The sequence below is a fragment of the Tupaia chinensis genome, unplaced genomic scaffold (genome assembly GCF_000334495.1).
Source record: "Tupaia chinensis unplaced genomic scaffold, TupChi_1.0 Scaffold144058_2, whole genome shotgun sequence".
Taxonomy (NCBI): Eukaryota; Metazoa; Chordata; class Mammalia; order Scandentia; family Tupaiidae; genus Tupaia; species Tupaia belangeri.
Window position 1 is genome coordinate 1,637,801 of NW_006203911.1, and position 11,696 is coordinate 1,649,496.

The window sequence follows — 11,696 nt, forward strand, 5'->3', positions numbered from 1 at the left end:
TATAACATCTTCTTTCATGGAATTAAAGACAAAGAGCTGCAGAAACAAAGAAAATAAATTGATTTCATTCTATGGGAGTGGAGCAGGGTAGAGGTGGAAAAAGAAAGGTTTTATGGAAGCAATAACACTGAACATAGACCTCTAAAGATGAGTAGTGTTTGATGAAGGATGCTAGTGGTTAAAAGAGAAAAACACATTGCATGAAAAATTCCAAATGCCCAGTAACTGGGGGATGGCTAAACATGCTAGAGGATATTAACAAACTAGATGGCTATGTAATCACTAGAATCAACCAAAATAAACGTATTTGTGAAATAGCCTCAAGTCACATAAAACTATGACTGTACCTTAAAAAGGTCAGACAGGCAATCAGAGTGCTAGATGTTCACAATGTTTTATTCAGTAAAGTTGCTCAAGTTCCACAATTTTAAAAAGTCAACAACACTATGTAAAGGTGAGTGCTAAATCAAATCTAAAAGCATTTGCTCTGAACCTTCTCTGGGATTAAACTCTCAGGGTCAGGAGGGCTGTGAGCATTGGGTTCCTGCAGTGTCTTTCAGCAAAGTAAGAGGGTTAGTTGTTAGAGGTTACTGCAGGGCGCTGGACTATGCTTTCTCTCCTATGTACAAAAGTCATCTGCATGATGAGCTACTTCTCTCTCCCATCAGCCCTTCTCCCTCTCAAACCCTGGCCCACTAAATCCTCTTCTATTTCAACAAAGCTATCACAATGCCTAGTCTCCAGTCTCCCTGAGTAATGGGACAGGAGTTAGGAGGACTCAGAACATTTGCCTTGTTTTACTAAGTTTACTGACTGGAAAAAGAAAAGTACCCAGAATTGGGAACCTTAGTTTATGTAAGCTAAGAATTCATCAGCTCTGATTTCTGCCAACTACATTCTTGCTCAAATTTATTGCATGTTCTCTCTGCAGACATAAAATAGAAATGTGAAAAGCAATTTAGAGTTACTCAAAGAAAAACTTGTCGTGGTCTGAAGTTTTTCAAGTTATAAGCCTCAGGCAGACAGGTCAAAATAGATCAGTTTGTATTGTATGGCCAGTATCAGTAGCTCTCAGTGAAAGGGCTGACCCCATTGTTCACTCTCCTTCACTCTGTGGGATTCCAACAAGATGCATACTCACCTACAATTTCTTGTTCTTTTTTTCAAGGGGATCATCGGCATTTCATTAATCTCTAATTGTTTCTTCTGCACAGACTGAGGCATTTATCTTCTTAGATTCTCACAGTATGTATAACCACTAATGGGCCAACTGTGTGGCATTTGACACAGTAATGCACAAAATCTTTCTCCCTTGAGGAAATCTGAGGCTAATTGAAAGGCTACTATGTAAACAAGCTCTCTTTCCTTAGTCATATCTTGTTTGTATAAATGTTTTTTTTTTTAAAAGGCTATACTATTTCCACCAGTATTTTTACCCAAATGTCACTCAACTGTATTGTAACACTTTTATTATTCTAACATCTCTGTGGGATTAGTACTCCAGTGATTGTACACACATAACATCCCTGCAATGATTAGGATCAGGCCCTATCTTTAGGCTCCCAAATTATAAAGGAAATGGGCATATTGTCTGTAGAGATGGGCTCGGGCATCATTTCTGGTTCTAACTAGCTGTCTGGTTTTTGACTAACAACATCCCCTTTCTGGTCCTAGGTTTCCTCATCTGTAAAACAAAAGATTAGACAGACAATTTGCAGAGCATTTTTTTTCCACTTCTAAGAGTCAATGAGTCAAAGTACAGAGACATGTATCACAGCTTGCTATATTCAAAAAATAGTATTATAACTTTTTTAAAAAAAATGGTAGCTTGTTTAAAAAATTGTTGGGTCTGAATCTTGAGTTAACCACCAGCTAGCAATGTTATTTTGACTAAGTAACCGTTTATAAGCCTTGCCTTTTGTCTATAAAGTTAAAATAGTAATACCTTATATAGTTATTGTGATTACTAAATAAGAAAGGAGGTAAAGCAAATGGAACAGATTAATTCTCAATAAATGGTAGCCACTGTTAACTTTTTTATAGGCCAAAACCTGGAAAAAAGTTCTCTTCTGAATGTATTTGTACATTACTTATTTATAAATACTCTTTCTAAATTTCAAAATAAAAATGGATCTTTCCCACTATCTCAGTCAGAAAATAGATTAGTAAGAATATAATTTTTTTTAGTCTTTTGCTATAGGGCACATGTGTGCACCAGAGAAAAGGACAGAGAGAGAGAGAGAGAGAGAGAGAGAGAGAAATCACCTCTCAGAAGGATGGCCACACCATAATCCCTTATCCTTTTCTCTCTTCTCAGGATTTTGGGCATGCATGCACATGCACTCAGTGTGATTTTCAAGCTCCAGTCCAGGACTCAATCCACACAGCCAGCCATGTGAGATCCAGCTGCCTTAGCCTCTAATGTCACTTGTTGATCCCAAAATATAATTATTATTCTGGCAAACTGATGTTACACATAAGGAAATTGAAGTTATATGACTATTTTATAGTCATAGAGTGAGTTAATGACAGAGCTGAATCTAGAATCCAAGTCATCTTATCCTCAGGTCAATAGATTTTACACACCTAACTGATTCTCATTAGACTATACTGCTATGCTATACTGTTATACTGCTATTAACAGTTTGTGGTGTCAGGAAAAATCATCATGGGCAGTGAGGAGGCAACAGAGCAAATTAATGTCACTATTTGTCTCTCCATATCTACTCTTGTCTCCTTAAAAGCTTGTCTAACCATCTGAGTGAAAGGTACCACTGTCCATCTCACCAGAAACCTGAGCCACCCTTAATATTTCCTTCTTTCTCATGATCTCCCTTACCCAAAATAACCAAGTCCTCCTAACACCATCTTCTAAATTCTTTACTCTGGTATGTTCTTTCTATTCTCTACAAAAGATTATAAATTTTTTTAGGCTTTTGCTATAGGGTGCATGCACTCACTGGAGAGACACAGAGAGAGATAGAGAGAGAAGGAAAGTGATAAATCACCCCTCAAGGGGGATGGCCACACCACAATCCCTTCTCCTCCATTTTCCTCTCAGGATTTTGGGCATACACACATATGCCTGTTGTGTTTTTCAAGCTGCTGAGTCTGGTACTTGAACTGCAGGATCAGCTATGTGGGATCCAGAACCTTAATCACAACATCACCTTCTAGTCCTAGAGATCATAATTTTTTTAGTTTGTGTATTTATTCCATGAATTAGACATATGTACAGAGAGAAAGAGAAAGATAATGCACCCTTGACAGGATTTTTTAAAGTTTCTTTAATTATTATTATTATTTTATACATTCAATTGTTATGCATTATTTAGCTTTTAGAGAGAATTTACCCAGCATGGAAATACAACTCAAACCAGTCCAGTTGAGAATACTATACATGTTATCATCAACACATAATAAATCATTTTTGTGTCCCACAAATGTCTTACTTTTCTATTTTTCTCTCTAATTTTCTTCCCAACACTCTTCCTCTCTCCCATCCTCCTTCCTCCTATCTTCAGTGTCCATAACAATTTTCAATGCTTTTATGCCTTCCAGTCTCTCAGTCTGTACTATAGAGTGCAACAATGGTATATGTTAAGTGGAGACATACAGTGTCTCATTTTCATAGCCTCACTTGCTTCACTCAGTAATAAATCTTCCACATTCAACCACTTTTTATCAAATGCCAGGGTCTTGTTTTTCTATGGCTAAATAGCATTCTATGGAGTATATATGCCACACTGTTTCAATTTGTTCATCCATTCATGGACATTTGGTTTGGTTCCATGTCTTAGCAATTGTGAATAATACCGCAATAAAAATAGATAGGCAAGCGTGTCATTGACTGAGCATTCTCCTGTCCTTTGGGTAGATACCCGGGAGTGAAAATGTTGGATCACACGATAGTTCTATTTATAGATCTTTGAGGAACCTCCATATTGTTTTCCACAGTAGCTGGACCAATTTACATTCCCACCAATAGTATAGGAGAGTCCCCCTTTCACCCCATTCCCACCAACCATTATCATTTTTTTATTTTTAATTTTTGCCATTCTGACAGGGCTTAGGTGGTGGTATCTCATTGAGGTTTTAATTTGATCTCCCTTATGATCAAGGATGGTGACCATTTTTTTTAATATATTTTTGGCTCTTCGTATGACTTCCTTAGAGAGTTTTTTTCAGCTCATTTTTTTTTATCTTTTAATTGGGTTAATCTTTTTTTTTTTTTTTCAGGTAAACCACTTGAGTTCCCTGTGTATTCTGGTTATCAGTCCCTTAAGTGAGGCATAGTTTGCACAAATATTCTCCCATTCCAAGGGTTGTCAATTCACACTAATAATGTGTCTTTTGTTGTGCAGAAATTTCTCAATCTGATATTTTAACATTTAGCTGATCTCTAATTGACTGCTCTTATACCCCTGAAATCAATTTATTATGTATATCTAGTTGCTATTTCTGAATGAAAATCAGAATGTGTATTCAAAAGTTAAGATTTTATGTACTGTTTTATGTATCTTATGCATCTTTTTCCTTGAGTCACCAATTACATAACTTTCACTTGATTAATTCACATATATCTACTTTTATATTCCTCACAACTATCAGATGTTATGACTACTAAAATAATTTTTCCAAATAACAAGATACATAAGACTAATTTATTCAACAAATACTTGTTGAGCATCTGAGTGTCTATTATGTCCTAGGCACTAGTAGTTAATAGTGAGGAAGACAGACAATGTGCCTATTCTCATTAGCATACATACTAATAGACACAGATGGTAATCAAACATATAAATGTATAAGTGCAATAATAAATGTCTTAAATACCATGATGAAAAATATATAACAGCTTCCAGTTGAAAAGAGTAGATCAGGTGGGCCAGTCTATGACATGCATAGTTTGAATTCTGAACCCAGCACCTTCAGACAAATGCTGGGCACATGTGCATGTGTGCCCCAAATCCCAAAACAATGAGAAATGGAAGAGAAAGCTTCAGCATGACCATTACCCATGGGGGGGGGGTGCTTTCTCTCTCTCTCTCTCTCTCTCTCACACACACACGTGCCCTCTGGCAAAATTTTTCAAAAAAGGGTAGATTAGGCACTCATGTTTTACTATAAATGGTATATAGTAACTATTTTGGAGTAATAAATCCATAAGGAAGATTAAATATAGAAAGAATATAAGGACAGTAACATTGTATACATAGAAAAGTGAAAGTACAAATATTAACAGATTAGCAAACCTAAGAAACCTTAATCCTAAATCTGCACTGAGGAAATGAACAACATAATTTGCACCAATGAAATCCCAAAAGGCTCAGAAATTGACAGCATCGGGTCAGCATCAGTATCTCTGTAAGTGAGAGTAGAAGTAGAGCTGAAAATACAGGGATCAGTTAAAATATGGTTTATGAACTAATGCAGTATGTTTTCAGATTCCCCTCTTTCATTCTTCACAGCTAGATAATTCTTCCATACACATCACTCTCATAAAAGGTTGGAGATTTATTCTCTGATAATTAAAACTGAGGGTATTTGAACTGTGTGTCTCCCGTAGAACTGAATGTGAGATTAAATGAAAGTCTAGATATATAGTATATGTTGAGTTTGGCAGCCTTCCTCTTCTACTGGGCTCCCAGAAACCTATAGCCAAGGTTTATATGCCCCATGTGGAAGATTGAAAAATTATTTTCTGAGAGAATCTTACCAGCCTTATAAAAATTTATCTAAAATAATTAAGAGTTCACCAAAGGAGAGGAATCCTGTCACATCATTGTATAGTAAGATTTACCATGGCAAAATCTTTTGATCAACATTTTTGTGTTCATTCAAATATAGTCAAACATCTAAAAATCCCAGGAAATGTGATTTTTAAAATTCTGTCTTGAAAGAAAGGAGTTGAAATAAAAACTTAGAAAAAGTGATTATAGGAAGATAATCACTTTGAAAATCAAAATAAAAGAAGATATAGTAGTTAATAAACAAGCACAGCATACTATTTAAAATGAACATTAAATAAAAGAGCTCTCATTTTTTTTTTATTTCCTTTTTTACCCTCCCCCCCCCGAGGGCATATGAGCTAGGCAGAGAGAGAAAGTACCCTTCATAATGCATGATAATTCCAGAATCCCTTCTCCATTTCTCTCTCCATTTGGGACTTTGGGCATGCACACACGCACAGACAGACACACACACACCTAGTATGTCTCTTAAGCCACAAGGGCTGGGAATCCAAACACATGGTTGTCCGTATGGGATCCAGCTCATTTAACCAACGCGCCCTCAGATCTTTTTAATGATAACAGAAATTAAATTTCAATAGAAGTAGTGGGAAATGAAGTTAAGGAATTCTCACAAAAACTAGCCCAGGACCAGCCAATAGTGTAGTGGTTAAGGCTACTGGATCCCACATGGCCAATCCTGTGGATGTGTGTACATGCATACCCCAAATTCTGAGATGCGAGAGAAATGGAGGAGAAGAGATTGTGGTGTGACTATTTCCCATGGAAGGCGCTTTCTCACTTCCTCTTTTTCTCTGTGTCTTTCTCCAATAAGCAAAAATGCTTATTGGAGGGGGACGGGGGTGGTGAACTAGACAATAAACCAAACCAAACAAAAAACTAACTGAGAAAGAAAATATTTTAAAAAAAGATTAAAGTAGGGATCCAAATTAGGATTTATAGATTTTCTTTAAAGTGAACAGAGATAATGGAAGGGAAGAAAACTTCAAAGAAATAATTCATGAAAAATTCTGAGAACTGAAGGAATAGTTTTTAGATTAAAAAGGATAATTGAATGCCTAGAAAATTTAATGAAAGTAGACCCACACTAAAATCAACCATATTGAAGGTTAAGAGCACTGGAGATCAAGATAAAATTATATTTGAATGACAAAGGTTGAGTAAAAAGGCCAAGATAAGAGCCACTGAGATTACCATAATTGAATGGCAATGTACTGGGTTGTCAGAAAAGTCATGACATATTTTTTCTATGTTTTTCTATATAAAAAGGTATCATGGCTTTTCCGACAACCCAACATGTCACTACTATATCCAACCACTCAAATTTTGCCTTCTCTACTCTAAAAAGATATCCAGTATCCAAAGATCTCTATCTCTGCTATAGCATTTTAGTCCAATCTACTGTTATCATTCTCATGAAGTACTTATAATAGCCTATAACTGGGCTCCCTGCCTTCACTCTGGACATCATATTAAGCCATCCTCCAGTCGGCAGCTAGAAGCCTAAGCCATCCTCCATACGGCAGCTAGAAGCATCTTTGCAAAGTATAAATCAGACCCCTTTCTTCCATTCTTAATGCCCTCAATGGCTTTCTGTTGAATCCATAATTAAATCCAAACAACTCACATAGTCTTCAAGATTCCCCATAGTATGACCCTTAACTACTTTTGACCTCATCATCTGTCTTTCTCAATATATTTTGCCACACTGATATATGTATATGGTCAGTACATTTCTAATTTAAGGATTTTTACACTTGCAATTGTCTTCCTTAAAGTCTTTGACTAGTTCATTCCCATCACTTAAGTCTTAGCTCACTCGTCATTTCCACAGAGAAAAATCCCAAAAATACTTATCTAAGGTAGTCACTGATTAAGAATTTTCTGGTATATTTTTTTCATAGCAGTTATTGCCAGCAAAAGTTATGTTTTTAAATTAATTTGTTTATATATTTGTTTATCTTATCCCACTATAAGACAAGCACTGTAAGGGAAAGCAATGAATTCATTGTCCTTAGTTATCATTTTATCTCATCACCTAGAACAGAAATGCTGTTGTAGATGGTCAATAGAACTGGCTGAATTAATTTATTAATTAATTATCCACCAAAGTTCATAGTTTTGAAGGAACACAGTAACAATACAGTTGTAGAACACATTGGTAACAAATTGACCATATGTTATGGAGTCCAAAAGGTAGCCCACAGATGAGGAGAAAAGCATAAATAAGCTTATCACTATCATGTCCTAAAAGAAGCAAATAGTTTTGAACACTTCTATAATGTCTTCTGGTTTCTTTGTTTCTATCACCAATACGTGGCAAATATGAAGAAAAGAAAAATTAGTGAGGAAGAACTATACAAATGGAATGAATGTGTTCAGGTGGGAGGTAATTGATATGGAGGAGGGCAATTTAATCCAGTTCCTCACTACATGTAATAAATTACTTGAATTGCTCTTGTAAGAAAGACCCCTGTGGGCCAGCAGGTTACATGGTAGTTAAAAAGCTGGACTCTCACATGGCTGATTGCAGTTTGAGTCCCAGATCTGGTGGCTTGCTATCTCATCCCCCCCACACTCCACCCTTGTCTCTTTCTGGGAGTACACATGTCCTATAGCAAAATTAAGGGGGAAAAAAGATAATGAATACAATTAAATAAAAAAAATCCTTTATTTTTCAAAGAGATCCTTGAAGAGACAGACTTTCCAGGATTCCGGTCTTAGTCTACACTTTATGATAGCAAAAATAGACTGGCAGGTTTAAACAACAGAAAGCTGTTTTTCTCACAGTTTTTGAGGTTTGAATCTAGGATGAGGTTTTTAAAATGCTTAGTTTCTGGTAAGGGCCCATCTCCTGGATTGCAGATGGCAGCCTTCTCACTGTGTCTTCAGTTGGTGAGGAAGAGGGGAGAGATCATGGCTCCCTGGTGTCTTTTTCTATAAAGGTACTATATACATTATGAGGCTCTACCCTCATGACCTCATCTAAACCTAAATATCTCCCAAAGGACCTAATCTCCAAATAGTATAACATAGGAAATTAAAGCTTCCACATATAAATATTGGGGGAAATACAATTCAATCCATAGCTGTAATGAAACTGATAAAGAGGCAAAGTGGAAGGCAGGAGTATCAGAGTATAGAACTGATTGAATAAAGTCCATAATCACATTACCTTCTGAATTTGTCTATCTGTAGAGCTCCCTGAAGTACTACTCCTATGTTTTCAATTTTCTAAATTATAACACTCCTCTATACACTTAATTATCCTTCCAAATCATCCTGTGATAAATATACAAAGATTATCATATTCTAAAGTTTTCCAATGGAATTAATTTCCATAACCAGGAAAGGAATTTCTTTGTGTTTCATAGATAAGAAATCCAATACCAATATTATGGAAGTAATATGTTCAAAGTCACACTGAAAATAATATTTTGAGCTATAGTTGGTGCACATAGCTCTTGTCCCAGCAGAAAGCTTTTCTCTATGAGGACTTGGCTGTTGTTCCAATAGACCCAAGTCTCAGATTGATTCTGAGGGAATTCAGAAGAGACTTAAGGGATACTAAAATGCTGGGTCACTGTGACCCTCACTCTGTACTTCATTGCTCAATTGTATCTTTCTGGACATTCTATCCAAGTAACTAATAATCAGGAAGACACCCCCCCCCCCCCTCCAAATTAGGGAAGAAGTACACTATGTACTTGTTTCCTTGGCACTTCAGGTAGCCAATTTTCATCCTTTCTCAGGCCAATTAAAAGCTCCCAAGCATTTTGTTCCTCTGCCAGCTGTGTTTGAGGACAGTGTGGTCTTTAAGACCACATGACAATAAATATTACTTCACAACGACAAATAATTCCATACCACAATTGAAAGTATCAAGATTACTACTGAGATTGGAGCATTGGCTAGAAAAGATCCCCAATGATCTCGAGTATGCAACAATGTTGAATGTGGAAAATGTTACTTTCCCCAAACCCAAATCCTTCAGGAAACCTTTGATGATAAAACCTCACTGAATACTGAATGTTCAATTGTTCTATTTTGCATTCTACTGTTTGTCCTTATTTGTTGCTTTGAAAATACTGTTTTGGGATGGAGAGCTGCCAATCTGCATGTGTGTGCTCTCTCTAACTAACTTGTGTGTTCCATACAGCTGTTTCTGAGAATTTTTAAAAGTTTATTTCTTTCATGAGTAAGAGAGACAGAGATAGCACCCCCAACAGGATCTTGATGTCTTGAACTTTCTCTGGACTTCAGCCTGTCCCAGACCAGGGACATACACATTACCAACATACTTGGAAGGGTCACCAGTTGTGAACCTGGGACCTTCTCACATGATTCAGCATTATACAACATATTTTATTGTTCCACCACAGTCTGATCCCCTGAGTATGGTTTTAACTCATTGTGCTTTATGGGTTCTAAATTTCACTTTCCCTTTTTCAAAACTGTTCTGTGTCTGCCGCCAGAACACAGGTGTCATAAAAAACACCACTAAATCAAAGCCAAAATGGGAAAGGAGAAGACTCACATCAACATCGTTGTCATTGGACACATAGATTCCAGGAAGTCCATTGCTACCGGCCATCTCATCTGCAAATGTGGTGGGATCGACAGAAGAACCAACGAAAAAATTGAAAATGAGGCTGCTGAGATGGGAAAGGGTTCCTTCAAGTATGCTTAGGTCTCCAATAAACTGAAAGCTGAACGTGAGCGTGGTATCACCACTGATATCTCCCTGTGGAAATTTGAGACCAGCAAATATTATGTGACTATCATTGATGCCCCAGGACACAGAGACTTTATAAAAAACATGATTAAAGGCACATCTCAGGCCAACTGCGCTGTCCTTATCGTTGCTGCTGGTGCCAATGAATTTAAAGCTTATATCTCCAAGAACAGGCAGACTCATAAGCATGCCCTTCTGGCTTACACACTGGCTGTGAAACAACTAATTGTTGCTGTTAACAAAATGGATTCTACTGAGCCACCCTACAGTCAGAAGAGATACGAGGAAATTGTTAAGGAAGTCAGCGCCTACATTAAGAAAATTTACTACAATCCTGACACAGTAGCATTTGTGCCAATTTCTGGTTGGAATGGTGACAACATGTTGGAGCCAAGTGCTAATATGCCATGCATGGTTCAAGGGATGGAAAGTCACCTATGAAGATGGCAATGCCAGTGGAACTACACTGATTGAAACTCTGAATAGCATCCTAACACCAGCTCATCCAACTGATAAGCCCTTGTGTCTCTCCCTCCAGTGTGTAAAAAAATTGGTGGTATTGGCATTTTCCCTGTGGGCCAAGAGAACACTGGTGTGCTCAAACCTAGTATGGTGGTCACCTTTGGACAAGTCAATGTGACAACTGAAGTAAAGTCTGTTGAAATGAGCCATGAAGCTTTGAGTGAAGCTCTTCCTGAAGGCAATGTGAGCTTCAATGTCAAGAAAGCATCTGTCAGATATTTGGCATGGCAATGCTCTGGTGACAGCAAAACTGACCCACCAATGGAAGCTGCTGGCTTCACTGCTCAGGTGATTATCTTGAACCACCCAGGCCAAATCAGTGCTGGCTATGCTCCTATACTGGATTGTCACACAGTTCACATTGTTTGCAAGTTTGCTGAGCTGAAGGAAAAGATTGACGGCCATTCTGGTAAAAAGCTGGAAGATGGTCCTAAATTCTTGAAATCCTGTGATGCTGCCATTGATGACATAGTTCCTCGCAAGCCCATGTGGGTCCTTCTACTGTTCATGATATGAGACAGACAGTTGTCATGTCATCAAAGCCATAGACAAGAAGGCTACTGGGGCTGGCAAAGTCATCAGGTCTGCCAGGAAAGCTCAGAAGGCTAAATGAATATATTTAATTCCTGCCACCCCAGTTTTTAAAAATTATTTTACTTAACTTTATTTATTTATTTATTTATTTA

General features: G+C 37.2%; 1 pseudogene; it reads left to right on the forward strand.

Moving 5' to 3' along the window:
* The first annotated feature begins 10,248 nt into the window (after positions 1 to 10,248).
* LOC102471833 (elongation factor 1-alpha 1 pseudogene) lies at positions 10,249 to 11,623 on the forward strand (annotated as a pseudogene).
* The last annotated feature ends 73 nt before the right edge of the window (positions 11,624 to 11,696 follow it).